General features: G+C 44.9%; 1 long non-coding RNA gene across 1 annotated transcript in view; it reads left to right on the top strand.

Annotated features, from left to right (window-relative positions):
* Positions 1-23,629, top strand: part of LOC140472203 (uncharacterized) — a 31,207-nt gene extending 7,578 nt beyond the window's left edge. Inside the window, exons 2-4 of the long non-coding RNA XR_011957471.1 lie at positions 936-1,042; positions 21,461-21,553; positions 23,280-23,629. This is a non-coding gene — a long non-coding RNA (uncharacterized lncRNA). The remainder of the gene's footprint in view (positions 1-935; positions 1,043-21,460; positions 21,554-23,279) is intronic.
* Positions 23,630-25,800: the final 2,171 nt, after the last annotated feature.

Genomic DNA, 25,800 nt, shown 5'->3' on the forward strand with positions numbered 1-25,800 from the left:
GACCAAGGCATTGGAAATGTGTGAAGGTGCAGGGCATGGTTAAGGAAAGACATATTGACCAGGAAGAGAAGGAAATTTTAATGGAATGGGCTGAGACGTTTTACAGAACTTAGTGCACATCAGAAAACACAACTTAGAAAATCCCAGGCTCGTGTTTGTGTCAAATGGCAAAATGCTTCAAATGGTGAAAGGTGTGAGTGATCGCCGCCATCTTTATTGGGGGCAGTGATCCGTGGGACACGTGTGTGTGGCTGCCAACTTTGAGAGGGGCAAGCTATAGGGGGACGCATGCGCAGCCTTCCTTGGCAGGGAGTGATAGGGCAGGATTTACACAGTGTCAGAGTCAGGATGTTTTCAATGTCAAAGAGTGTGATGGTCGAAAAGCACAGCAGGTCAGGCAGCATCCGATTGGTGGGAAGGAAGATGGAAACGTAGGACAGGTCAAAAGGGCAGTGCCGAGTTGGAAGGCTGGATCTGGGATAAGGTAGGTGGAGTGGAAATGAGGAAACTGGTGAAATCCACATTGATCCCATGTGGTTGGAGGGTCTGAACACAGATGAAGAGGCGTTCTTCGTCCAGGCATCAGATGCCTGGGATTTGGCGGTAGAGGTGGCCCAGGACCTGCATATCTTTGGTGGAGCGGGAAGGGGAGTTAAAGTCTTTGGGCACAGGTTGTTTGGCTTGTTTAGTGTTTTACTGTTACTTTCACAGACCTTTTGTAAGTTAATTTTCCTCTGCTGCCCAACCCCTGACAATGTGCTGCGCTCTCAACGGACTAAATTTTCCACAGTATCTTTGCCAGTGAATAATTCTTTTTTTCAACAAAAGAGTGCATTTTCCTTCCATTTCTGACCATCAAATTCTGCAACATTCTCACTTCCTGTAATGCATTTAGCACTCCCTGAAATATCAACTATGTGTTTCTCTCTCCACAGACACCAGTGATTAATGCCAAAGCCCCATTGCCTGTGGAGAGGGTGATGTTTGACTCCCTTGTACAGCTGCAGTTTGTGTGGTGAAGGTGCTCCCACAATGTTCTTGGGTAAGAGATGTTACAGATTATTCACTCAGAGACAGTGAAGAGTTGACAATGTGTGTGCAAATCAACAACAGTTTGTAATTTTATCATTTTTATAATTTCACAGAAATTGAGAATTTCTGACATAAGGTCACAGATGGGGATATTAGGTCAGGTGATCAAAAGTATTGCCAAATAAGCAGGTTTTCAGGAATACCTTAAAGGAGGAAAGCAGGTCTGAGAGGGTCAGGGAGTGAATTCCAGACCGTCTTGCCTTGGCAGCTGTCAAAACAGCCAAACCGGTGAAGCAATGAATAAATGCATCTTTGGGAGTCTGAAAGAAAATGAGTTATCGGGGTCTCACAGGTTGTGTGGTGCAGGGAGACAGGGATGTTCACAGCCATAATTACATCAAGGGTGAGAATATTAAATTGTTGCTTGTTAATAGGAGCCTTTTGATGGATCAACAAGTTTTGGTACAAGTGAGCACTTGGACAGTAGGGTTTTAGATACTCGAGCTTATACGTAAGTTGAATGTGGGAGGCTGGCCAGGAGTGTGTTTGGATAATGAAGTCTGGAGATAACACAGGGTTGGATGAGTATTTCAGTAAATGAGCTGAGACGAGGGTGGAGTTGGGTGATGTCACTGATGTAGAAATAGCAGTTTTGGAGTCGGGCTCCTCCTCCTCATCACTCCCCCTCCCCAATTCACAAATATTGTTCCTTGTTCTGTCTGTCTTTTCTGGTTATGTCCTTCTTTCCAATTCTGCTAAGAACTAATATTTGATCTCAAGGTTGTTGGAAAATCCTGCTCCATCTCCATTCTCCCTTTCCTTTCTGAATTCCTCATATGTGGTGTCCATCCAGGATCTATCTTTGTCCCCTCCTGTATCTCACCTACATACTGCCAGGAGGTGACATCGTATTGGTTTCACATGTACACTGACGATGCCCAGCTCTCTCTCCCTATCATCCCTCTCCATTGCTCCACTGTTACTCATTCATCAAACTGCTTACCACACGCCTACAACTTGATTGGCTGCAATTTCCTCCAATGAAACACTGAAATGGTTAAACCCATTGCCTTCAGTTGTTATTACAAATTCCTTTCCCTTACTGCTGTGTCCCTCCCTCTTACTGGGAAATGCCTGAGGCAGAACTATACTCTTCACAATATTGCTCTCATATTCTGACCCCAAGGTTATCTTCTGATCAGACATCTACACAATTGCAAACACCAGGAACTCCAATCTCTAAAATGTTGCTTTTCTCCACCTCACCCCAGCTCCATTGCTACTGAAACCCCTTACCCATGTCTGTGTTGCATTAAACTTGACAAATCTAAAACAGAACACTTGATTCTGCAACCGACCCAAAGTCTGGTTCTAGGTTCCCTCACGATGGGACACATCCTCTCAGTATTTACCCTGTCACACCCCGTAATAAGCCTATATGTTTCAATAAGATCCCCTTTCATTCTCTCCCAAATCCAGTGAGTCGAGTCCCAACTTCTTCAGCCTTTTCTTAAAAGATAGTCCCTGCAAACCAGGGGTCATCCCAGTCAATCTTCTCTAAATGCTTCATATGAAGTGACGTATTTCCTTAAATAAAGGGACCAAACCTTCTCTCATTAGTCCAGATGTGGTCTCACTCGCACTATATAAAGTGGCTCTCAGCTATATACTCCAAACTCTTATACTGCAAATCCCCTGAAATCAGGAATAATATTCCATTCCTCTTCCTGATGACCTGTTGTAACTGTGTGCTAGCTTTCTGTGTTTTCTGCACAGTTGCCCCCTGGTCCCTTTTGTGTTGCAGCTTTCTACAGTTTCTACCATTTAAATAGTCCTCTTCTTTTATTACCTCCAAAATGAACAACTTCACATTATCCCAAGTTATGCTTCATTTACCAACTTGTCCACTTCTCCAACGAATCCCGCTCTGTAAACAGTTTATAATCCTTTTGGAAGTTTACTGTTCTACATTTTCTAGGCGATTCCCCCATCATTCTTCTAAATCTTTCCAGGGAGCACCAGGCAGTGGGAAGCATGTTGAGTTGCTCTCTTTTCAGAGAGACTGTTTGGAGTGAGTGGGAGGATCTTGCTGCCCATTGGTCAGAATGGAGACAACTTGCCCATCAAGCTGCATGAGCCTTTCACCCCCCCTCCCAATGTCTTATTGATGAGGCACAGTGGCAGCACGGAAGGAAAGAAGTGGAAGCAAATCCTACTCTCCCTATATCACTGACTCTTGGAACATTCTGTCCCATGTGTCAAAGATCTGCCCTTTTAAGTCACAAGAAGTCCCAAGTTGGAAACTCAAAGAAGCCCACATAGATTTCCCCCTGAACTGACTGCTGGTCTCCACAAGGGGGAATGTGTACAGTCATCCTGGACCAGGAGGAGGGAACAGTGTGAGTTTCTAACCTGACCTGACAGTGACAGATTTTATAAACTTGTATGACAAGATACTACAGGTGGATATTCAGATAGGAATCTCAGTCATTGTAACGCCAAACTCTGATTGAATTACTCCATTCATCAGGACCTGGATATTTGTACTGTGTGTGAGTATTTTGTTCCAGCTCAATTCCATTTTCTGCATAAAAATTCCTTTGAATCAAACCACCCTGTCAATACATCTCCCCAAAATCTTCAATATGTGTCCCGTAATCCTTTTATGATGAGTGTAAGGTTTAACATCCTAATGTATATGTTTCACAAACACGTCTCTCAGCTCCCCTCAATTTCCTTTGCTACAAGGAGAACAATCTCAGTTTCCCCAAACTCCTGATTCCCCAATGTCTGTTTGCTATCTATAAGGTACACATCAGGATTGTGTTGGAACATTCTCCACTTGCCTTCATCAGCTCTCAACAGGATTAAAGAAAGTGAACATCCTCCAGGACAAAGCACTGTGCCTGAGTGGTGTCCCATCCACCACCTTCAGCATTCCCTCTCTCTACCCCCGATGCACAGTGGCATCACTGTGTAAAAGGTAAAGTCAGCATTGTCCTACCAGACCTTAGGGCTGCTCTCTCATAAGGGAGAGATGGCTGATGGTGGTTTAACCTGAAGGTTACCACAGCCCAGGCAAGGGGAGAGGTTGAGAATGAGAGTCCATCTATTATAGATGGATATTCTTGATATGTATTAACAACACCCATGTCCCTGCAACTAAAATCCCCCATTCCTTGAGCCATCCTGGTAACTCTCCTGTGCCCCCTCTCAGGGACCCTGCCATCCTTCCCAATGTGTGGGCGACCTCTGGTTTGCACAGACCGAGCTGCTCTGTGTTCCTGTGAGTGATGTCATCATCGAGCAACAGTTGCACTAAACCTCACTGTCTGTGCGGGTGGGAGACACAAATCCTGAAAACATTTGAGATGTATTTAGTGTGCACTTGCGATGCCATGATATAGGACACTTTTCCACAAGTACTGGAAAATAGATGAGGACAGTTCGATGGTAGTTTTTTTTTCTCTCAGACCCGATGGACCACCAGAGCATTTTTCTGTTCTGTAGACCGCTGAGATGTTTATTATAGGAATATGACAGGCTCCATTGGACATCAGGTCAGAAAAGGTGATACTAGAATAGATGACACATGATTGGTCAATGTTTTTGGGAGAAAAGTGAGACGCAGAGTTTTAAGAGGAAATTCAGAAGCTCAGCGCAGGAATTGGAAAGGGCCATCATCAAGTGAAAAATAAACATTGGGCATCCTGAAAGCTGGAAATAAAGAAAGGCACATATAGCAGAGCTTTGAGAGACTGGAGGGGATTAGACATGGGGAGGATAATGAAGCTGGAGGAGATGCAAGTTGGAAAGGATTGTGAGGATGGGGGATATTACAGAGATAGAGATATTTGTGATAGAGATTTTTGGATTTTGAGGCTGGAAAGGAATTATAGAGATGAGGAGGATTTGTAAGGCTGGGTGAAGTGGCACTGATAGGGAGAGTTCCAAACATAGAGGAATTTACAGAGGTAACGAGTCATAAAGTTACACAGCATCGACACAGACCCTGTGGTCCAACCAGTCCGTGTCGACCATAAATTCGAACTGAACTAATCACACCTGCCTCCACTTGGTCCAAGTCCATCCTAGCATTCCCTATTGATATACGGGTCCAAATGTTTTTTTTCCTATTAGAGTCCCATTCCCCTACCCTCTTGCTCTACATTTACCCCTGACTAATTCACTCAACCCAATCATTCCTGAATACTATGACCAATTGCGCACGGCCAATTCACCTACCCTGTACATCTGTGGATTGTGGGAGGAAACGGCAGCACCTGGAGGAACTCACGCTGGCATGGGGAGGAATATACAAACTCCACATGGACAGTCACCCAATACAGGAATTGAGCCTGTGTCCCTGGCGCTGAGAGGTAGCAGTGCTAACCGTTGAGCCACAGTGCCACCCTGAAATTGTAATTGTATTCACATCTATCACGTCGTCTGCAAGTTTGTTCCACGTGTGAACCACTGTCTGTGCAAAAACAAAATATAAAATCTGGAACTTCTTTTTAAAGCCTTCCTTTTCTCATTTTAAAAAGTATGTCCCCAATCTTGAATCGCACCCCCTCTGGAAAGGGCACCTGCTGTTCACATTACCGAAACTCTTCAGGATTTTATAAACCTCTCATAAGGTCACCCCTCAGCCTCCTGTGCTCCAGTGAAAAAGGACCCAGCCTATCCAGACTCTGCTTATAATTCAATCTCTCCATTCCCATCACCATCCTGTTAAATCTCTTCTAAACCTGCTCCAATTTAATAATATCCTTCCTATAACAGCACAACCAGAACTGGGCACAGTATTCCAGAAGAGGCCTCGCCAACATCCTGTACAAAATCAACATAACGTCCCAACTCCTATATTCAAAGATCTGAGCAATGAAGGCAAATGTGCTAAACCCCTTCTGAACCACCCTGTCTGCATGTGACACATAGTTCAAAGACCTGAACCCCTCGGTCTCTTTGTTCCATATCACTATCCAAGGCCCAACTTTTAATCAGTGTAAGTCCTGCCCTCGTTTGTTTTACCAAGATGTAATATTGTGCATTTATTCCAATCCAACAAATCGCAAACATCCTTCGAGTATAAAGGCAAGAGAGAGTATACTTAAGAGTAAAATCAGTTAGGCAAAAAGGGGACAGGACACCACTTTGGCGAATAGGGAAAGGGTTTTTAGAAATACATTAAGAGCAAATGGGTCACCAGAGAGAGAATAGGCCACCTCAAAGATCAGCAAGGCAGTCTGTGTGTGAAGACACAGAGATGGGGTTGTTGGGGGGATACTAAACGAGTGGCATCAGTGTTTACTGTGGAGAAGGACAGATTTGTGGAGGTTGTCAAGATTAGAGATCGTGAGGGTGATGAGACAGGAGGAGATTGGAGGATGTTACAGAGATTGAGATGTTTGTGATACCAGAGATAGTGATGGTTCTGAGGCTAGAGAGGATTTCTAGAGATAAGGAAGAGTTAAGTCTGGATGAGGTGACAGAGATCTGGGGAGTTGTGAGGATGGAGGAATTCACAGAGATAGCGAGATTTAGTCATAAAGTGATACAGAACAGAGACAGACCCTGTGGTTAAACCAGTCCGTGTCGAGCATAATTCCCAACTAATCTAATCGCCCCTCCCTCCGCTTGGTCCACATTCATCCAAACATTTCCTGTTTATGGACTTGTCTAAATGTCTTTTAAACATTGGAATTGTATTCACAGCTGCCTCTCTTTCTGGGAGTTCACTTCACACATGTAAAAGTAAAAACAAATCCCCAATTTGTTTTTTAAACCTTTCTCATCTATTTTCAAATTGTATTCACCCAGGTCTTGAATTCCACCCCGGCCATTCACCTTGTCTACACGCTTCATGGTTTTATAAACCTCTAAGGTCATCCCTCCACCTCTTACGGTCGAGTGAAAAAGCATCCCAGTCTATCCAGCTTCTCCTTGTGACACAATCCCTCCATTCATGGCAACATCCCGGTTAGTCTCTTCCGAATCCGCTCCGATTTAATAATATCCTTCCTATAACAGCACAACCAGAATTGGACACAGTATTCCACAAGAGGCCTCCCCAACATCCTGTACAGCCTCAATCTAAATTCCCAACTCCGGTACTCAGAGGTCTGAGCAATGAAGGTAAGTGTGCTAACCACCTTCTTAACAACCCTGTGTACATGTGACACAGACTAAGAAGACCTGAACCCCTCGGTCTCTTTGTTCCATTTCACTACTCAAAGCCTTACTTTTAATTAGTGTAAGTCCTGCCCTCGTTTGTTTTATCAAGATGCAATATTTTGCATCAGTATTTACTGTGGAGAAGGACACGGGAGATGTAAAATGTGGGGAAATAAATGGTGACATCTTGAAAAATGTCCATACTGCAGAGTTCTGGATGTCTGGAAACGCATAAAGGTGGATCTATCCCCAGGCTTTGATCAGGTGTACCATAAAATTCTGTAGGAAGCGAGGGAAGTGATTTCTGGGCCTCTTGCTGAGATTTTTGTCTTATTGATAGTCACAGCTGAGATGTCAGAAGACTGTGGGTTGGTTAATATGGTGCTACTATTTAACGAAGGTGGTTTGGACAAGCTCAGGAACTACAGACACTGTGCTAGACTAGGTGTTGGAGGGAGCCCTGAGCGACAGGATTTGCGTGTATTTGGAAAAGCACAGACTGATTAGGGATAGTCAGCATAACTTTCTGTATGGGAAATCATGTGTCCCATACTCATTCTGGTTTTTAAGAAGTAACAAAGAGGATTGATGAGAGCAGAGCAGTCAATGTGATCTATATGGACTTCAGTAAGGCGTTCGACAAGGTTCCCCATGGGAGACTGGTTAGCAAGGTTAGATCTCACGGAAGTAGCCATTTGGATATAGAACTGGCTCAAAGGCAGAAGACAGAGGGTGGTGGTGATGGATGATTATTTTTCAGACTGGAGGCCTGTGACTAGTGGAATGCCACAGGATCGGTGCTGGATCCACTACTTCTCATCATTTATATAAATGAATTGGATGTGAACACGGGAGGTATAGTTAGTAAGTTTGTAGATGGCACCAAAATTGGAGGTGTAGTGGACAGTGAAGAAGGTTACCTCAGATTTCAATGGGATTTTGATCAGATGGGCAAATGGGCTGAGGAGTGGCAGATGGAGTTCAAATCAGATAAGTGCGAGGTGCTGTATTTTGGAAAAGCAAAGCTTAGCAGGACTGATACACGTCATGGTCAGGTCTTGGGGAGTGTTGCTGAACAAGGAGACCCTGCTGTACAGGTTCATAGCTCCTTGAAAGTAGAGGCGCAGGTAGATAGGATAGTGAAGGTGTTTGGTATGATTTCCTTTATTGGTCAGAGTATTGAGTAAGAGAGTTAGGAGGTCATGTTGCGGCTGTTCAGGACATTGGTTTGGCCACACTTGCAATATTGTGCACAATTCTGTTCTCCACCTATCAGAAGGATATTGTGTAACTTGAAAGGTTCACAGAAGATTTATAAGGATATTGCCAGGGTCGGAGGGTTTGAGATATAAGGCGAGGCTGTATAGGCTGGGGCTGTTTTCTCTGGAGCGTCAGAGGCTAAGGAGTGATCTCAGAGGTTTATAAAATCATGAGCATGGATCGGATAGATAGACAAGGTATTTTCACTGGAATGAGGGAGTCTAGAACTAGGGGGCATAGATTTAGCGTGAGAGGGGAAAGATATAAAAGGGACCTAAGGGGCAACTTTTTCATGCGACGGTGTTGCGTTTATGGAATGAGCTGCCAAAGGTAGTTGTGAAGACTGGTACAATTGCATCATTTATTAGGCATCTGAATGGGTAAATGAATAGCAAGGGTTTAGAGGGATATCGACCAAGTGCTGGCAAATGGGACGAGATTAGTTTCTGATATCTGGTCAGCGTGGACAAGTTTGCCTGAAGGGTCTGTTTCCGTGCTGTATGTCTGTGACTCGCAGCCGGGGATCAGCTCAGTGGGTTTCAGTCTCTTAAAAGGTAAATCTTACTCGGCTTTACTTTTTAAAATCCGCAACATTCAGTAGGGTGAGTGTTAACTAGTTTAAATGCCTCTGTTATGATATTTTGGTTTAATGTTTTAAATATAAAATACAGGTACTAATGTATTCGATAGTAGTCTTTGTAAAGCTGTAAGACTCTGCCTTTTTCTGGGTCTACAGATTAAGGTGCAGAGATGGCCATTCGTACAGTGATGTGCACTTCCTGGAGGAGAGTCGGGGAGTTTGAATGATCCTGATGATAGCCTGCAGGAAGTGATGCAAATCCTCTTGGATCACATGGATCAGATGGAGCGGTGCTTAATGGTAATGAAGAATTGACAAGAGTCAGGATGTGTGATAGGTGGCAGTTTCAGGCCGAAAAACTGCAGATACAGTCAGGTAGATGGGTTACCTCTCGGAAAGGTAGGAGAGGGAGGTAGGTAGAGCATGAGTCTCCTGTGGAGAAAGTGAGGACTGCAGATGCTGGAGATCAGAGCTGAACAATGTTTCGTTAGAAAAGCGCAGCAGGTCAGGCAGCATCAAAAGAGCAGGAGAATCGACGTTTCAGGCATAAGAAGGGCTTATGCCTGAAACGTCGATTCTCCTGCTCCTTGAATGCTGCCTGACCTGCTGCGCTTTTCCAGCAACACATTTTTTCAGCCATGAGTCTCCTGTGGCTATCCCCATCTCAAACAAGTTTACTGTTTTGGATAATGTCGGTTGTCATAGACTTTCAGGGAATGTTGCACTGACAGCCAAGTTACCGGTACTGAGATTGGCTCCACTATAATGAGAGATATATCAGATTCCAAACGCTCAAGGATGATAAGGGACTTTCTAGTTTGGCACAGACTGCTGTTTCTGCAGCTGACAGTGAGACATCAGAATGGGGTGGTACCTCCCTGGTGCCAGTTTCAAGGATGTTTCGGACAGGTAGCAGAATATTCTCAAAGGAAAGAATGACCAGTGGGAGGTCATTGTACATTGGTACCAATGACATAAGAAGGAGAAAAGATAAAGTCCTGATGAGAGAATATAGCAAATTAGCCTAGAATATAATAAACCAGGTCCTCGGTCATAATATGTGGATTACTGCAGGTGCTACATGCTCGTGAGACTAGGAATAGCAGGATGGAGGAGATGAATGATTGGCTAAGGAGCTGGTGTAGGGCAGAAAGATTCACATCTTTTAATCATTGTAATCTCCTCTGGAGTAGAGTTGATGTGCATAAGAAGGATGGCTTGGACCTGAATTGGAAGGTGTCTGATATCCAGGCAGGGAGATTTGCTCGTGCTACTCAGGAATTATTAAACCAGTGAGGGAGTGTGGGTAAACTCAAAGAGCTAGTGAGAAAAGAGGTAGGTCTGAGGCTGGTACAGTTCAGAAGTCAGACAGTCAAGGCAGGCAAGGGCAAGGCTCAGAACCAGGTAGAACTGACAAGTTACACTGCATTTACTTCAATGCAAGAGGCCTGACAGGGAAGGCAGATGGGCTCAGGGTATGGTTTTGAATGTGGCACTGGGATATCATGGGTATTACAGAAACGTTGTTCAGAGATGGGTAGGACTGGCAGCGTAATGTTCCGGGGTATCGATGCAAGAGGAAGGATAGAAAGGGGGACATGAGAGGGGGCGGAGTGGTCTTTTTGATTAGGGGTAGCATTACAGTTGTGCTGAGGGAGGATATTCTGAGATTACGTCCAGCGAAGTTATTTAGGTTGACCTGGGAAATAAAAAAGGGATGAACACCTTGTTGTTATTACCTGCGTGGGTTTCGTCTGTTTGCTGTGGTTTCCTCCCACTATCTAAAGATATGCAGGTTGGGTAGATATTCCAGGCTGAATTGCCCATATTGTTCAGGGATGTGCAGGCTAGGTGGATTAGCCATGGGAAATGCAGCGTTACAGGTTTAAGGTAGGAGGCTTTGAGGGTCAGTGTGGATGTGATGGGCCGAATGACCTGCTTCCATACTCTCAGGATTCTCTGATAATTCTCCTTGTTTTAAAATAGTTACAGAAAATAATAAACCAGATCTAAACGGTGTCCTAAATTGGACAAAGGCGAATTTTGATGGTACAAGGCGAGAACGTTCAATATTTCTTTGCTATTCCCAGGTAAAGGGACAGCTGGAAAGTGGGAACATAAGAACAGAAGGAAGAGGTGCAGGAGTAGGCTACCTGGCCCCTCAAGCCTGCTCTGCCATTCAATAAGGTCAGGCCTGATCTTTTCATGGCCTCAGCTCCACTTTCCTGTTCTCTCACCATAACCCTTAATTCCTTTCCTGTTCATAAATCTAACTTTTGACCTAACGATCGTCAAGTTGATAACGTCAACTGCTGCACTCAGCAGCAAATTCCACAGATTCACAGATTTATCTGAAGAAGTCCATCCTGAACTCAGTCCTAAATCTGATATCCCCTTATTTTGACTCTCTGCTCCCTAGTTTGCTCCGTCCCCAGTGGAAATCTCCTCCCTGCTTCTAGTTTATCTACTCCCTTCATAATTGCAATTTTTTTCCTATCCAACCCCCCATACTTTGAAATTCCAATGAGTATAGAACTAGTTTTCTCAATCTCTCCGCATACGCCAACCCTCTGAAATCCTGACTCAAACTAGTGATCCTCCACTGCACCGTCTCCAGTGCCAGTACATCCTTCCTGAAGTAAGGACACCAAACCTGTACACAGTACTCCAGGTGTGGCCCCTCCAGCACCCTGTACAGCTGCAGCATAACCATCCCTCTAGCAATGAAGGACAATATTCCCTTCACTGTCTTATTTACCTGCTACACCTGCAAACCAACCTCCTATGATTCATGCACAAGGAAACCCAGCTCCCTCTGTACAACAGACTGCTGCAAGTTTTCACCATTTCATCAGTTAGCTGTTAGTTCGACCAAAATGGATGACCTCATTTCCCAACATTGTCCTCCATCTGTTCGACCCTTACCCACTCACTTAACCTATCCGTATCCCTCTGCAGACTTACATTGGCCTTGGCACACATTGCTCTACCACTCAGCTTAGTGTTGTCTACCTTTCATGAATCGATGCTGTGTCTGCTCTGAGACAATTTCTATCCAGCTAGCTCACTATTTCTTCCTTGAGCGATCGAGCATTTCCCCCACTACAGAAGTTATGCTAACAAGTCCATTTTAAAATATTGGCATCACATTTGCAGCTATCTAATCTGTCAGAACCGTCCCAGAGTCCAGCACATTTTAGTGAATTATCATGACTGCGTTTGCTATTTAGCCTGTGCCATCTGTTATAGTCCCCTGGGATGCACTCCACCACGGCCAGGCGTCCCACCTACCTTTAGGCTGTAATCTTTCCCAACACTACCTCTTTACTGAGAATGATTGCTTCTCTGTCCTCATCTGCCATTGCATCAATAGGCCTGCAACAACGAGAGTACACAGACAGTATGTTCCTGTTAAGGCCAAGGCTGGGAGGTGTAGGGAATGCTGCCTGTCGAGAGAAATTGAGGGCCTGGTCAAGAAAATGAAGGAGGGATATGGCAGGTACAGACAGCTGGGTTTGCGTGAATCCCTCCAGGAGTAAAAGGGCAGTAGGAGTATAGTCAGGGGAAACCATGAGGGCGAAAAGGGGACATGAGATAGCTTTGGGAAATAGGTTGAAGGGAGAACCCAAAGAGATTCGACAAATACACCTAGGACAAAAGAGTAACCAGGCAGAGATTAGGGACCCTCAAAGATCAGCAAGGCTGTCTGTGGAACCGTCGGAGGTGGGAGGATTTCATGTCAGCTTTTACCTAGAGGATGTGGAAGTGAGACAGTTTGGAAAAATAAATAGTGATAACTTGACAAGTGTTCATATTACAGAGAATGAGGTACTGGATATCTTATAATACATAAAGCTGAATAAATCCCTGGGACCTGATCAGGTGTGTCCCAGAAGTTTGTGGGAAGTTAGGGAAGTGATTGCCGGGCCCCTCGCTGAGATATTTGTATCACCAATAGCCACAGGTGAGGTGCTGTAAGACGGGCACCATTATTTGAGAAAGGTGGTGAGGAAAGTCCAGGGAACAATACACCGGTGAGCCTGAAGTCAGGCAAGTTGTTGGAAGGGCTTCTCGAGACAGGATTTGGATGTAATTGGAAAGGCAAGAAATAATTAGGGATAGTCAGCATGGCTTTGTGCATGGAAATCACTAACTTGGTCTTCAGAAAGATGTTCAACAGGTTCAACATAACAGACTGGTTAACAAATTATACAAAATTGGCTGGAAAATTGGAGACAGAGGATAGTGGTGGAGGGTTGCTTTTCGGACTGGAGGCCTGTGATGAGCAATATGGTGTAAGGATTGGTGTTGGGTCCACTGCTTTTCATCATTTATATAAATGATTTCTATGTGAATATATGAGCTATGATTAGTGACTTTACATAGACACCAAAATTGGAGATGCAGTGGACAGGGAAGAAAGTTACCTCCGAGTACAATGAGACTTCAATCAACTGGGCTGAGGAGTGGCAGATGGAGTGGAATTCAGATAAATGTGAGGTGCTGCATTTTGGAAAAACAAATCAGGGCAGGACTTAGACATTTAATGGGAAGGGCCTGGGGAATGTTGCTGAACAGAGACGTTGAGGTACAGGTTCATAGTTCTTTGAAAGTGGAATAGGCAGGGTGGTGAAGAAGGCGTTTGGTTAACTTGCCTTTATTGGTCTGTGCATTATGTATAGGAGTTGCGACATTATTTTGCAGCTGTACAGGGCATTGATTCAGCCATTTCTGGAATTCTGCTTTCAGTCCTGGTCTCCCTGCTATCGGAATGATATTATAAAACTTGAAAGGATTCAGAAAAGATGTGCAAAGATGTTTCCAGGGTTGAGGGTATGACCCATACAGAGAGGCTGAATACGCTCGGGCTGTTTTCACTGGAGCATCAGATGCTGAGAGGTGACCTTCGAGGTTGATAAATCGTGAAGGACATGGTTAGGGTGAACAACCAAGATCTTATTCCCAGGTTAGGGGAGTCCAAAACCAGAGAGCACAGACGTGACGTGTGAGGGAAAAGATTTAAATGCGATCTAAAGAGCAATGTTTTCAAGCTGAATATGTTAGGTGTATGGAATGAGCTGCCAGAGGAAGTGTGGAGGCTGGTACGATTACATTTAAAAGGCATCTGATTGGGTACGTGTTTAGCAAACTTTTAGAAGGATATGGGCCAAGTGTTGGCAAATGGGACAAGATTAATTTAGGATATCTGGGCGGCATTGACGAGTTGGACCGAAGTGTCTGTTTCTGTGCTGTGCATCTCTATGACACTAATAAATTAAAATTAAGATAGATTTCTCTTTTATGGAGAGTTAGCAAAAGACCTGACAATTCTCCTTGGAGCTGAGAAGGTTAAGCAGTGATTTCAACCAGAAACAGATTTGTTTCCAGGATATTTAATTTACAGAGACACTGAGAGAAATTATTGTCACAATTTTTAGTAACTACTTTCAGGTAATTGGCAAATAATGCAGGTTAAAAATGTGAAGGTTATTTTACTCAGTAGGTTCTGAGCATCTGGAACAGTTTGAATCGCAGCTGGATGCAGCTTTTGTTGTTGTCAAAACAGATTTGGAATTTAACTATTTGAGGATAAATGTGGAGTGCTACTGGTAAATGGGAGTGGAGAAAGGGCAGATTGGCAGTATCTCCAGAGGAAGAAAGTACAGCCCCAATGGGCTGAATAGCCCCCAGCCCCTGTGTTCTGTGATACTGCCCCATTCACTGAATGATGAAGCTCATCCCAGGGCAGAGCCACAGTCATGTACAGCAAGGAAACAGACCCTTTAGTCAAACTCGCCCACACCAACCAGATATCCCAACCTAATCTAGACCTATATGACAGCAGTTGGCCCATATCACTCTACGCCCTTCCTATTCATATACCCATCCAGCTGCCTTTTAAAATGGTGGAACTATAACAGCTGTCACCACTTCCCTGACAGTAGATTCCATACACGCACATGAAAAATGTTGCCCCTTGGGTCTCTTTTATATCATTCTCCTCTCACCTTAAACCTATGCCCTCTCGTTCTAGACTTCCTAACCCCAGGGAAAAGACCTTGTCTCTGTATCCCATCCACGCCCCTCATGATTTTATAAACCTCTGCGGTCACCCCTCAGCCTCCTCCCACTCAAGTCACAATGGGACCTGGCTGATTGATGGCAACTTCAGACCAATAGGGGAGTTTGTGTAATCCTCCTGCCAATGGGAGTGAATGAGGGGTGTGGCCAGCAGGCCAACACGTGACCATGAGCTGTGCAGGTGCAATGTCACTGTGAGGGGGGGGACCCAGTGAGTGTGAAGGGAGTGGGAGAGACAGCAGAGACTGGGAGAGAAAATGAGTTTATGTACTGGGTGGGTTGATAAACACACGATGCAGGCGCTGGACCTGAATTACAAACTCCCAGTAAATGAAAACCAAAGGAATTGCGGATGCTGTGAATCAGAAACAACAACCAGAAGATCCTGAAAATGCTCAGCTGGTCTGGCAGCATCTGTGAAGAGAAGTCAAAGTTAACATTTCTGATCCAATGACCCTTCGTCAGAACTGCTGTTCCTGAGAAACAATGTTGGTTTATATGCAGAAGGTAGGGGTTAAGGAGTAAATGATAGGTGGTGATAGATTCCACAGAACGCGATGGGAGCAGTTGGACAAAGGAGTGGATAACGATCTGGCTGGGGGAGGGTGAATAGCTGTTTATGGAGACTGTTCGTGACTAACCATAGGTAGTTGTAATTGCAGGCGATGTAATAACAGGGCCTGGTCTATGGGATGGGGGCAAGGACACTAGTATGTCGGAGACTTAGGACTTAAAATTATGGAATCCAATAGTGAGACCAGAGGGCTGAAGGGTCCCCAGGTACAAGATGAGGTGATGTTCTTCCAGCTTGTGTTAAAGTGTGGCGCTGGATGTGCACAGCAGGTCAGGCAGTATGCAAGGAGCAGGCGAATTGACATGTTGGGCCTCAGCACTTCTTCAGGAATGTGAGGGTGGGGAAGAGGACAGATAATAGGATGGGTGTGTAAGGCTGGTGGGAAGGTAGTTGGGAAGGCGATAGGAAAATGCAGGTGGGGGTAATGGTGAGAGGGTGGAGTGGATAATTGGGAAGGAAGATGGACAGATGGGACAGTTTGAGGGCGGTGCTGAGTTGGAGGGTTGGATCTGAGATAAGGTCGGGGAGAGGAGATGAGTAAATGTTGCCATGTTGTTGAAGGGTCGCTCCATCCCACCTATTATTTACTCTTTTACCCCTATCTCCTGCAGTTTAAAGATGTGTAGGTTGGGTGAATTGGCCAAGCTAAATTTCCCGTCGTGTTCAGGGATGTGTAGGTGAGGTGCGTTGTTCAGGAGAAATTTAGAGTAACAGAGTAGCGGAATGGGTCTGGGTGGGATACTCTTCGGAGGCTCAGTGTGGATTTGTTGGACCGAATGGCCTGTTTCCACACTGTAGGGAGTCTAATTTTCCCAGCTGCCATCGGTTCTGAGGAAGGGTCAATGGACCCGGAATGGCTCTTGGCGTGTGCAGGAGCCGGAAACTGGGAAGATGGATTGGCAGCGGAAACCGGGAGAAAATGATTCAGTTTAGACTGGGAGGTTTTATTTACACGTCTGTACATGGTGTTAGTCCTGAATTAGAAACTCTTGGTCCCATGTTTAAAGCAAATGGGAAAACTGCTGTGGGCCTCAGTCAGTGATAGGTCCTGGGTTATGGCCGCCATTTTTATTGGGGGCACGGTACAGCGAGGTGCGTGGACATGTCTTCTTCCTGGGTGGGGGAGGGTGATTTGAAAGAGGAGCATTTGCACATCAGACACATACCAGAGAAATATTTGTCTTTCCAATTCATCCTTCACTGGCTGAGATTTGTTTTGTGAATTCTTTTTATGGGATATTAATTGAGAATAATTGAGGACGGGATTTCAAAAAAGCAGATTTCTGCACTCAGCGGAGTCATCAGGATCTGAATATCATTAGCATTTTACTGTGGAAGGAGAAAGGCTTGTCTGTTCTGTCTCTGGGAAAATATCTCCAATACTTTTGTAAAGCAAAATGCAGAAAGATGTTCAAATTTGTGGTTGAATTACCCATGGGCGATTTGGCCTGAGTGGGAGCACAGATTTATCCAGATTATACCTAGTCTCTTTGCAGGAACTGTCAGATTTAGTCCCAATCACTCACTTCATGATGTTAACCTGTAAGCTCCTAATTTTCAACTCCCTGCAAAATTCTCATTAAAATTCTTTGTGAACTCAAATTCCAACACATTTTCAGGTGGAATGTTCCAGGTTCTGACAACTGTCTGTTCAAAAAGAAACTGCTGAGGTCCATGTTGGCTCTGGGGTTACAAAGGGCTGAGCTGAAAGATGAGGTGCAGTTCCTGAGCTCCCATTGAGATGCATTGGAACAGGACAGGAGGCTGAGGGCAGACAATGAAAATGACAGGGCTGCACTGAGTGTTGCTTGTCTCAATGAGTGGGTTGTGGAGTTAGGTGAAAACAGAGGGAGGTGGGACAGGGAGAAGTTGAAGCTGAAACTGAAACTCCAGTTTAGTTCAGGCCATTGAGAAATTCACATGGTCCCAATGGGAACAGCCAATTTGTAAGTGATACCTGCAGAGTAATTTGTTAAGTTTTTAAAATATAATGTATCAGCTTAAGTAAAGATTGTGGCTTTTGATATATAATGGAAATGTTTGAAGTGAAGGAAGGTTGAAAGCTCTTTTAAAATCGCTGAATGGGAGTAATTAGCTGAATCCAGAGAGACGTTGTGACAGGAACCCTCAGACCCGTGGGGTGCTCCTTTTGTACAATGTGGCAAATAAGGGAGGCTTCCAGTGTCCCTGACGGCTGTGTGTGCAGGAAGTGGGCCCATGTGTAGCTGCTGGGAAACTGCTTTTCAGACCTGGAGTTATGAGTGGACTCACTGTGGAGCATCTGAGAATGTTATCGACAGCACATTTAGTGAGTTCGTCACACTGCAAGGTGAGGGTTACACAGGCAGAAAGGGAATGGGTGACCATCAAACCAAATAAAAGGCTCAGGAAGGCAGTGCAGGAATCCCCAGTGATCATCCACTTCTCATAAAATTACTGAATCCTGCTTGGGATTCTGTTGGGGGTGAATGCGTGGAGTGACTTCTCGGGAAATCAGCAACAGCCGGGTTCATGATACCACAGATAACTCTGCTGTACAGAACCGGAGGAAAGACAGTGGCAGGGCTATAGTGACAGGGGATTCAATTGTCAGGGGTACAGGCAGGCACTTCTGTGGTCACAGACATGAATCCAGGATGGTATGTTACCACCCTGGTGCCAGGATCCACGATTATCATGGAGCAGCTGCAGGACATTCTGAAGCTGGAGGGTAAAGTCAGTGGTTGTGGAACACACCGATACCAATGTCATCACTAAACAAAGGGATGAGGTCCTGAAAGCTGGATATAGGGAGATCTGGGATACAGTAAAATGTAGCTCCTGAAATAAAATAATGTCAGACTTACTCACAGTGCCATGTGCTAGTGAGAGCAGGAATAAGAGGATAGATCAGCTGGACGTGTGACTGGTGAAATGGTGGACCAGAGAAGGGTTTAGATTCTTCAGGCACTGGGACTGTTTCTGGGTGGGTCCTGTACCAGCCTGACCGGTTACCCCTGGGCAGAGCTGGGTGAAATCTCCTGGTGGAGGCTTTTGCCACTCCCATTGGTGTCGTTTTAATTAGTCTAACAGGGGGATGGGAACTAAAGTGTAGGCTTAGATGGGTCAGATTCAGGACAGGGAATGGGAGGTAGAATATTAGTGATGTAGTCAGTGGCTCAGAAAGCCAAAGGAAAGGAGGATTAAATGAGGATTGAGTCCCTCTTCATCCAAAAGTCCTGCCATCCCAGGAATTATAGTCAGCAAAATATGGAGCTGTACAGCTCTCTGACTCTGTTTGATCAAAATGGGGGAAATCCACAATAAAAACAAAAAGTGCTGGAGATCCTCAGCAGGTCGGGCAGCATCCGAAATGGTGACAGATGCAGGAAACATCGCAGCCTTGAAGAAGTGTTGAGATGATCACACCAGGCAATACAATATCGGTTACATGCTGAGCGCCAGAACGTGGGACTAGAATTAATAGGTGCTTGATGACCAGCATGAATACGATGGGACTGGAAAGGTGACGTTTCGGGTCAGGACTATTCATCAGGGCTGACAAAGGATTCCGACCCAAAACATTGACCTTCCTGCTCCTGTGATGCAGCCTGACCTGCTGCACTTCCCCAGATCCACATTGTATGGACTCTGACTTCCAGCATCTGCAGCCCTTAACTAGCTCCACATCCCAGGACTCAGGCTGGTGACCCTCCTTTACTCTCTCAATAACCAGGAGAGCCTTCCTTGGGAAAGGGGAACAAAGGTATACACAGTACTCCAGGTGTGGTCTCACCAAGGCCCTTCCAGAAAGGGATCCCTGCTACTGTACACGAATCCTCTCACTAGGAAGGTCACCCATTATTTACATTCTCCACTGCTTCCCATTCCTGCCTGCTTCAGAAAAGAGGGAATCGCAGAGAAACATGGAATCAAATGAGGTCAGAGTCTCTGGTATGAAACTGTTGAACACAATGCCCCCAGCTTCTACATACTGGTGTGATAATCTAACCACTTCTTCAAGGCTGCAATGTTTCCTGCATCTGTCAGCATTTCCGATGCTGCCAGACCTGCTGAGGATTTCCAGCACTTTCTGTTTTCTCTGTTGTATGGTACTGAAAGGGTGGGTTTGCAGATGAGAAATGCAAATTGAATTTCATGTTCAGATCTGATAGTTACTTGATCCGTGCCGATCTGAATATCATTGGCCTTTTCATCTGGAAGGGAAGGTGTGCATTCTGTCCGTGGGCAAATATTTCAAATCTCAGTGTGACTGCAAAAGTCCTGAGACACAGCCAAGTCCATGTCAGCATGGTGAGTGTGGAGAGAGATTTCATTTGTTTTTGAAAGTCTGAAAAATCATGGCATGTTTCCCAGGAACAGTTAAGCCACTGGATTTGTATGAGGACAATTAACCATGAAACCAGAAAGACAAAAGGATTCCTGCATCATGGACGAAGCTATGAAAATGGGATTGCTGTAATGGAGTGAATTATCGATCGTGGATTGTAATCCATTGGCGTTGTCCCGTCAGTTCCAGTGCCATGGAGAAACACTGGAAATATTTGAATGCAGTGCCGGTTTGAGTTATTAAACTGGAAAAGTTGCTGAAGAAATTTCCAAGGATGATGCCAGGGCTCAGGGGTCTAAGTTACAGGGAGAGGTTGGACAAGCGAGGGCTCTTTTGTTTAGAGCAGAGGAAACCGAGGGGGAATATTTTATAGAAGTGTATAACTTAATGAGAAGCGTGGGTAAGGTGAATGCACTCAGTATCATGGTTATGATCTAGGTCCTCACCTTCCTCAGTCTGCTTATCAATTACTGGCATGTTTTTCGTATCCTCCATTGTGAAGACTGACTGCTGTGTACTCATCTTCCTGAACCCTGCTGGATAGGAAAAACTAGGCACAGAATTCTGAGAGGACTTCTTTGAGTATTGATCGATGAGACATCGTAGTTACCTGGGTATTTTACGTGCAAAACACCTTTAGGCAGCATCAGGTCCGATGTACGGCTGCCATTCTTCTACCTTTGTGATTTGTGACTTTGCATAGAGACTGTCTCTCAGGATTATCTCCATGGCAACAACAGTTAAAAAGTCTAGTTCAGTTCAACTCTGGTTAAACCACACACCCCTCCCCCACACCCCCATGGCTCCCTCAAGTACCTGACAGGCACTTCAGTTTCAGTGGGGCTGTCTGTCAGGATTCTGATGTGGAGGAGCTGGGGTTGGGGTGGGGTGGACAAAGTTAAAAACCACACAACACCAGGTTATAGTCCGACAGATTTATTTGGAAGTACAAGCTTTTGGAGTGTGCTGTGATTTTTAACTTGATCAGGATTATCTCTCTGGTAACTGTTGAATGCTTCAACAATTACAGAGGCCATATGTTCCCCAAACAATAGGTTTCCCTCTAACAGTGTAAACTGCTATTCTGGCCTTGGGCATTGCTACCCATCACTATTTATACCCAATCCCATCAAGGTTTCAGTTGACCATTGAAGTTTTTCTAATCTCCTAATTTCTCCTTGGTCATTGCCAATTTGTATGCCTTCTATTTCAATTTGATAGACTCCCTTATTTCCTTAGACACCCCCGGCAGATTACCCCTTTTCCGACAGTCCTTCCTTTTCACTGATATATACTTTTGCTGAGCACTTCGAAAAATTGCTTTGATGTTCCTCCACTGTCTGTAAACTATCCCACCGTAAAGTCTTTGCTCCCAATCTACATTACCAACTCCTGCCTCATCCTATTGTCGTCTTCTTTGTTTTAGCACAGGATCTTCGGACTGGATTTAATCTCCCCGCTTTCCATCTGTGTTCTAAATTCAACCAGATTTATCACGCGTCTTTTGTCAGATTATGAGGTGAGGCGATGTTTCCTGGGTGTTTTGGTTTTCATTATCAGTGACCTTGGCTTTGTAATAAATTACAGAATCGATATTCACAACAGAGTATTCTGGACAGTGTGAATGTACGACACAGTCTATAACCATAAATCACTGTTACCCCTCAATTTAAAATTGCAAAATCATTATCTTCTGCACACTTCCTCACTATCTCAGTTTTGAATACTATTCCACTTGACTATCCTACATTTCCCGAAAATCTCCTTTGGTGAAGCTGGTGAGTTTTGGATTCAGCTTTCCAGTTATTACTGTAAGAAGATAAGCACTGGGCACAGGAGAGGCAATGCAGCCCTTCGAACCAGCTCCACCATTTAATACGGTGATGATTGAGCTCACCTCGGTCTCAGCTGGATTTTCACGCCTGCTCTCTCTCTCTCTCACCCTTCAGCTCGTGGCAAATTAAAAATCTGTATCTGTCCATTAAATTTGCTCATTGTCTTGGCATCCACTTTGTTTTGAATAGGGAATTCCTCCGATTCACAACACATCAAGATAGGTACATTCTTCTTCATGAGAATAGAATAGAATCCCTACAGTGCAGAAGCAGGGTATTCATCCATCGAGTCCACACCAATCCTATAATTCAGACTCACCCATTCCCAGTATTTCCCATGGTTAATGGCTTAACCTACACAAGCATGGACACTGTGGTTTAGCATGGCGAATCCACCTAACCTGCACATCTTTGGACTTTGGAAAGAAACTGGAACACTGAACAAAACCATGCAGCCACTGGGAGAACATGTAAACTCCACACGGTCACCTAAGGCTTGAATCAAACCAGGGTCTCTGAAGATGTGAGGCAGAGGTGCTAGCCACTGAGCCACCTCTGCCTAAAACCGCTTCCCCTTATTGACCCCTCCACCCTGCAATTGACTGAATCTATATTCCTTTCGTCAAAAATTGGGTTCTCTAACCAGATGTCTCAGTAAAACCCAGTGACAAGCCATATGTCCTGTCTGTCTGAATGGGGATCCTATACATAACACCCTTCCACCCCACACGTTTCATTCACTTTCCAGAGACAGGGCTCCAGTGACTTCATGGGGACTGCAACTCCCATAATTCCTGAGGCAGGAACCACAGGTCTATTGGGAAACCCAGCACTGTATATGTACAGAATGTGGGTGGGTTTTGGAGCACATGTTTTGGGGTAATTAGGGGAAAGTATTTCACACTGTGATTGGCCAGAGGAGGTATGTATCTGCTTGTAGTATTGATCAGTTGGGGGGTCAAAGTGTCACTACACTCTCGTGGGACCACTCTCCATCCCCAGTTCATTGTTATGCTGGGAATAAACTAATGGGAAACAATGAAGAATCTGACCCATTCTCCCAGACTGAAGGTTCCTCTTCTGTCCAAGATCTGCCACCTCCCTTTCTGTTTCCGTCTGTTTCATTCTGCTCTTACATTATTGACTTGCAGCAACTGAAGGGAAAGGAAGTGAACCCAGAAAGGGTGCAGAGTCTAACCAGGGACGGGAAGTGGTGGCAGAGACCTGTTTATCAACAACTCCATGAGAATGTGGAGGGTGTACATTAGGGGGCAGCAGAGTCAGAATGGTGGGAGAGAGTAAGTGGACTGGAGGGTTACAGCTTTGGGGGAAGAAAGGGGAAAAAGGTATTCCAGAGAAACTAGAATAGTCTGTTCTGAATTTCAAATCTGTGCATATTCCTTTACACAGGGTGCTTGATGGTGAAGATTTGCAGACTGAAATCTCAAACTCATGTGCAGATTGTGATTAAGTTAACCAGCATTTGAAGAACCAAAGATGGAGAATCACTGAGACAAAATCCTACAACATTCCCTCTCCCAGCATTGTCGGTCTATCTGTGCCAAGTGGACTGTGAATGGTTCAAGACAGCAGCTCACGACCATCTTCTCAATGGTACCTAGTGATGGGGAATAATAAGGTTCCCCATGGTAGGCTTATGCGGAAAGTCAGGAGGCATGGGATAGAGGGAAATTTGGCCAATTGGATAGAAAACTGGCTAACCGGTCGAAGTCAGAGAGTGGTAGTAGATGGTAAATATTCAGCATGGAGTCCAGTTACAAGTGGAGTTCCGCAGGGATCAGTTCTGGGTCCTCTGCTGTTTGTAATTTTTATTAATGACTTAGATGAGGGAGTCGAAGGGTGGGTCAGTAAATTTGCAGATGATACAAAGATAGGTGGAGTTGTGGACAGTGAGGAGGGCTGTTGTCGGCTGCAGAGGGACTTAGATATGATGCAGAGCTGGGCTGAGGAGTGGCAGATGGAGTTCAACCCTGCCAAGTGTGAAGTTGTCCATTTTGGAAGAACAAATAAGAATGCGGAATACAGGGTTAATGGTAGGGTTCTTGGTCAGGTGGAGGAACAGAGGGATCTTGGGGTCTATGTACATAGATCTTTGAAGGTTGCCACTCAGGTGGATAGAGTTTATAAGAAGGCCTATGGAGTATTATCGTTCATTAGCAGAGGGATTGAATTCAAGAGTCGTGAGGTGATGTTGCAGCTGTACAGGACTTTGGTTAGGCCACATTTGGAGTACTGTGTGCAGTTCTGGTCGCCTCACTTTAGGAAAGATGTGGAAGCTTTGGAGAGGGTGCAGAGAAGATTTACCAGGATGTTGCCTGGAATGGAGAGTAGGTCGTACGAGGATAGGTTGAGAGTTCTCGGCCTTTTCTCGTTGGAACGGCGAAGGATGAGGGGTGACTTGATAGAGGTTTATAAGATGATCAGAGGAATAGATAGAGTAGACAGTCAGAAACTTTTTCCCCGGGTACAACAGAGTGTTACAAGGGGACATAAATTTAAGGTGAAGGGTGGAAGGTATAGGGGAGATGTCAGGGGTGGGTTCTTCACCCAGAGAGTGGTGGGGGTATGGAATGCGCTGCCCGTGGGAGTGGTAGAGTCAGATTCATTGGCGACCTTTAAGCGGCATTTAGATAGGTACATGGATGGGTGCTTAATCTAGGATAGAAGTTCGGCACAACATCGTGGGCCGAAGGGCCTGTTCTGTGCTGTATTGTTCTATGTTCTATGTTCTATGTTCTAAATGCGGCTGAGCCAGTGATGCCCATATCCTGGAAATGGGTTCTATCTCTCGTTGCTGAAACCCAGTTGATGTTCCTGCAGGATGATGAGGGACGCTGAGTGTGTCCTCCAGGAAGAGCACCATCACACTACCCCTGCCTACACCTAGCAATAACACAGCAACATCGCTGGTATAAAGGCAGTGAAGCCCAAGGAGGACTGAAATATAGTTCTTCAAGGTAAAGTCATGAAAGGGGATTGGAACAGAGCAGGAACAGGAGACTGAGCTGGATGGTCAGCTGTTTCCCATTGAATGGTGGAGCCAGATTCAAAGGTCGAATGGCCTTCTCCTGCTGCTATCTCCCAGGTATGTATATAGCCATGGAGCCCGGGTAGGAAGAAGTAATCAGGGCAGGGATTCTGCAGGAGATTGCACTTCCATCTCTGTTTTCAGTGAATGATGGTTTGATGGATTTTATTTAACATTTATCTTTAACGCAAGGTTTGTGAATTTGTTTTTTTTTGAAAGTACAAGTTTATTCCACAATAAATAAAACTTAAAGAATCGAAACTATCTGCATATAACAGTTTTTAAAATTTCAAATGCCCTTTAAACAAAATCCTGTCTAGTCCCGGACCCCATCACTTTTCAGTTACTCAAACTCCAGGGAAATATTCCTTCCCTCTTTGAACCTTTGGTTTGATTTAACTATTTTCAGTTCTTGTTCTGTGAGCTGTGAAGCATTTTTCTCCCATTTCTCCTACCCTGAAGTGTTATCTCACCCAGCTGAGCAACCTTCCCACCATCAACATCATTATTCCATTATTTTGTTTTTTGTTAACATATAATCACCAGCAGTAGCACACCAGTATCATCAGTTGAATATTTACAAACAAAGCCCATTATGGGCAAAGCAAACCGTTACAAGTGACAGAGTGGGAAGGGGCTAAATCAAAGTAGAGTTGGGGGTGAGGGGGTGGCGGTGGCAGTGGAGATAAAGCACTGTATCCCCTGCGGTGCCCAACTCTATTTAATGGCATAGAGAACATTGATATGCACCACATGCTCCTCCTCCAAGGAGACCCTGAGAATATTCTTTATCCTCACTCATAGAATATAATCCCTACAGTGTGGAAGGAGAGCATTGGTCCATCAAATCCCACCAACCATCTGAAGAACATCCCGCCCAGA

This window comes from Chiloscyllium punctatum, unplaced genomic scaffold (assembly GCF_047496795.1).
Source record: "Chiloscyllium punctatum isolate Juve2018m unplaced genomic scaffold, sChiPun1.3 scaffold_274, whole genome shotgun sequence".
In the NCBI taxonomy this organism is placed as follows: domain Eukaryota; kingdom Metazoa; phylum Chordata; class Chondrichthyes; order Orectolobiformes; family Hemiscylliidae; genus Chiloscyllium; species Chiloscyllium punctatum.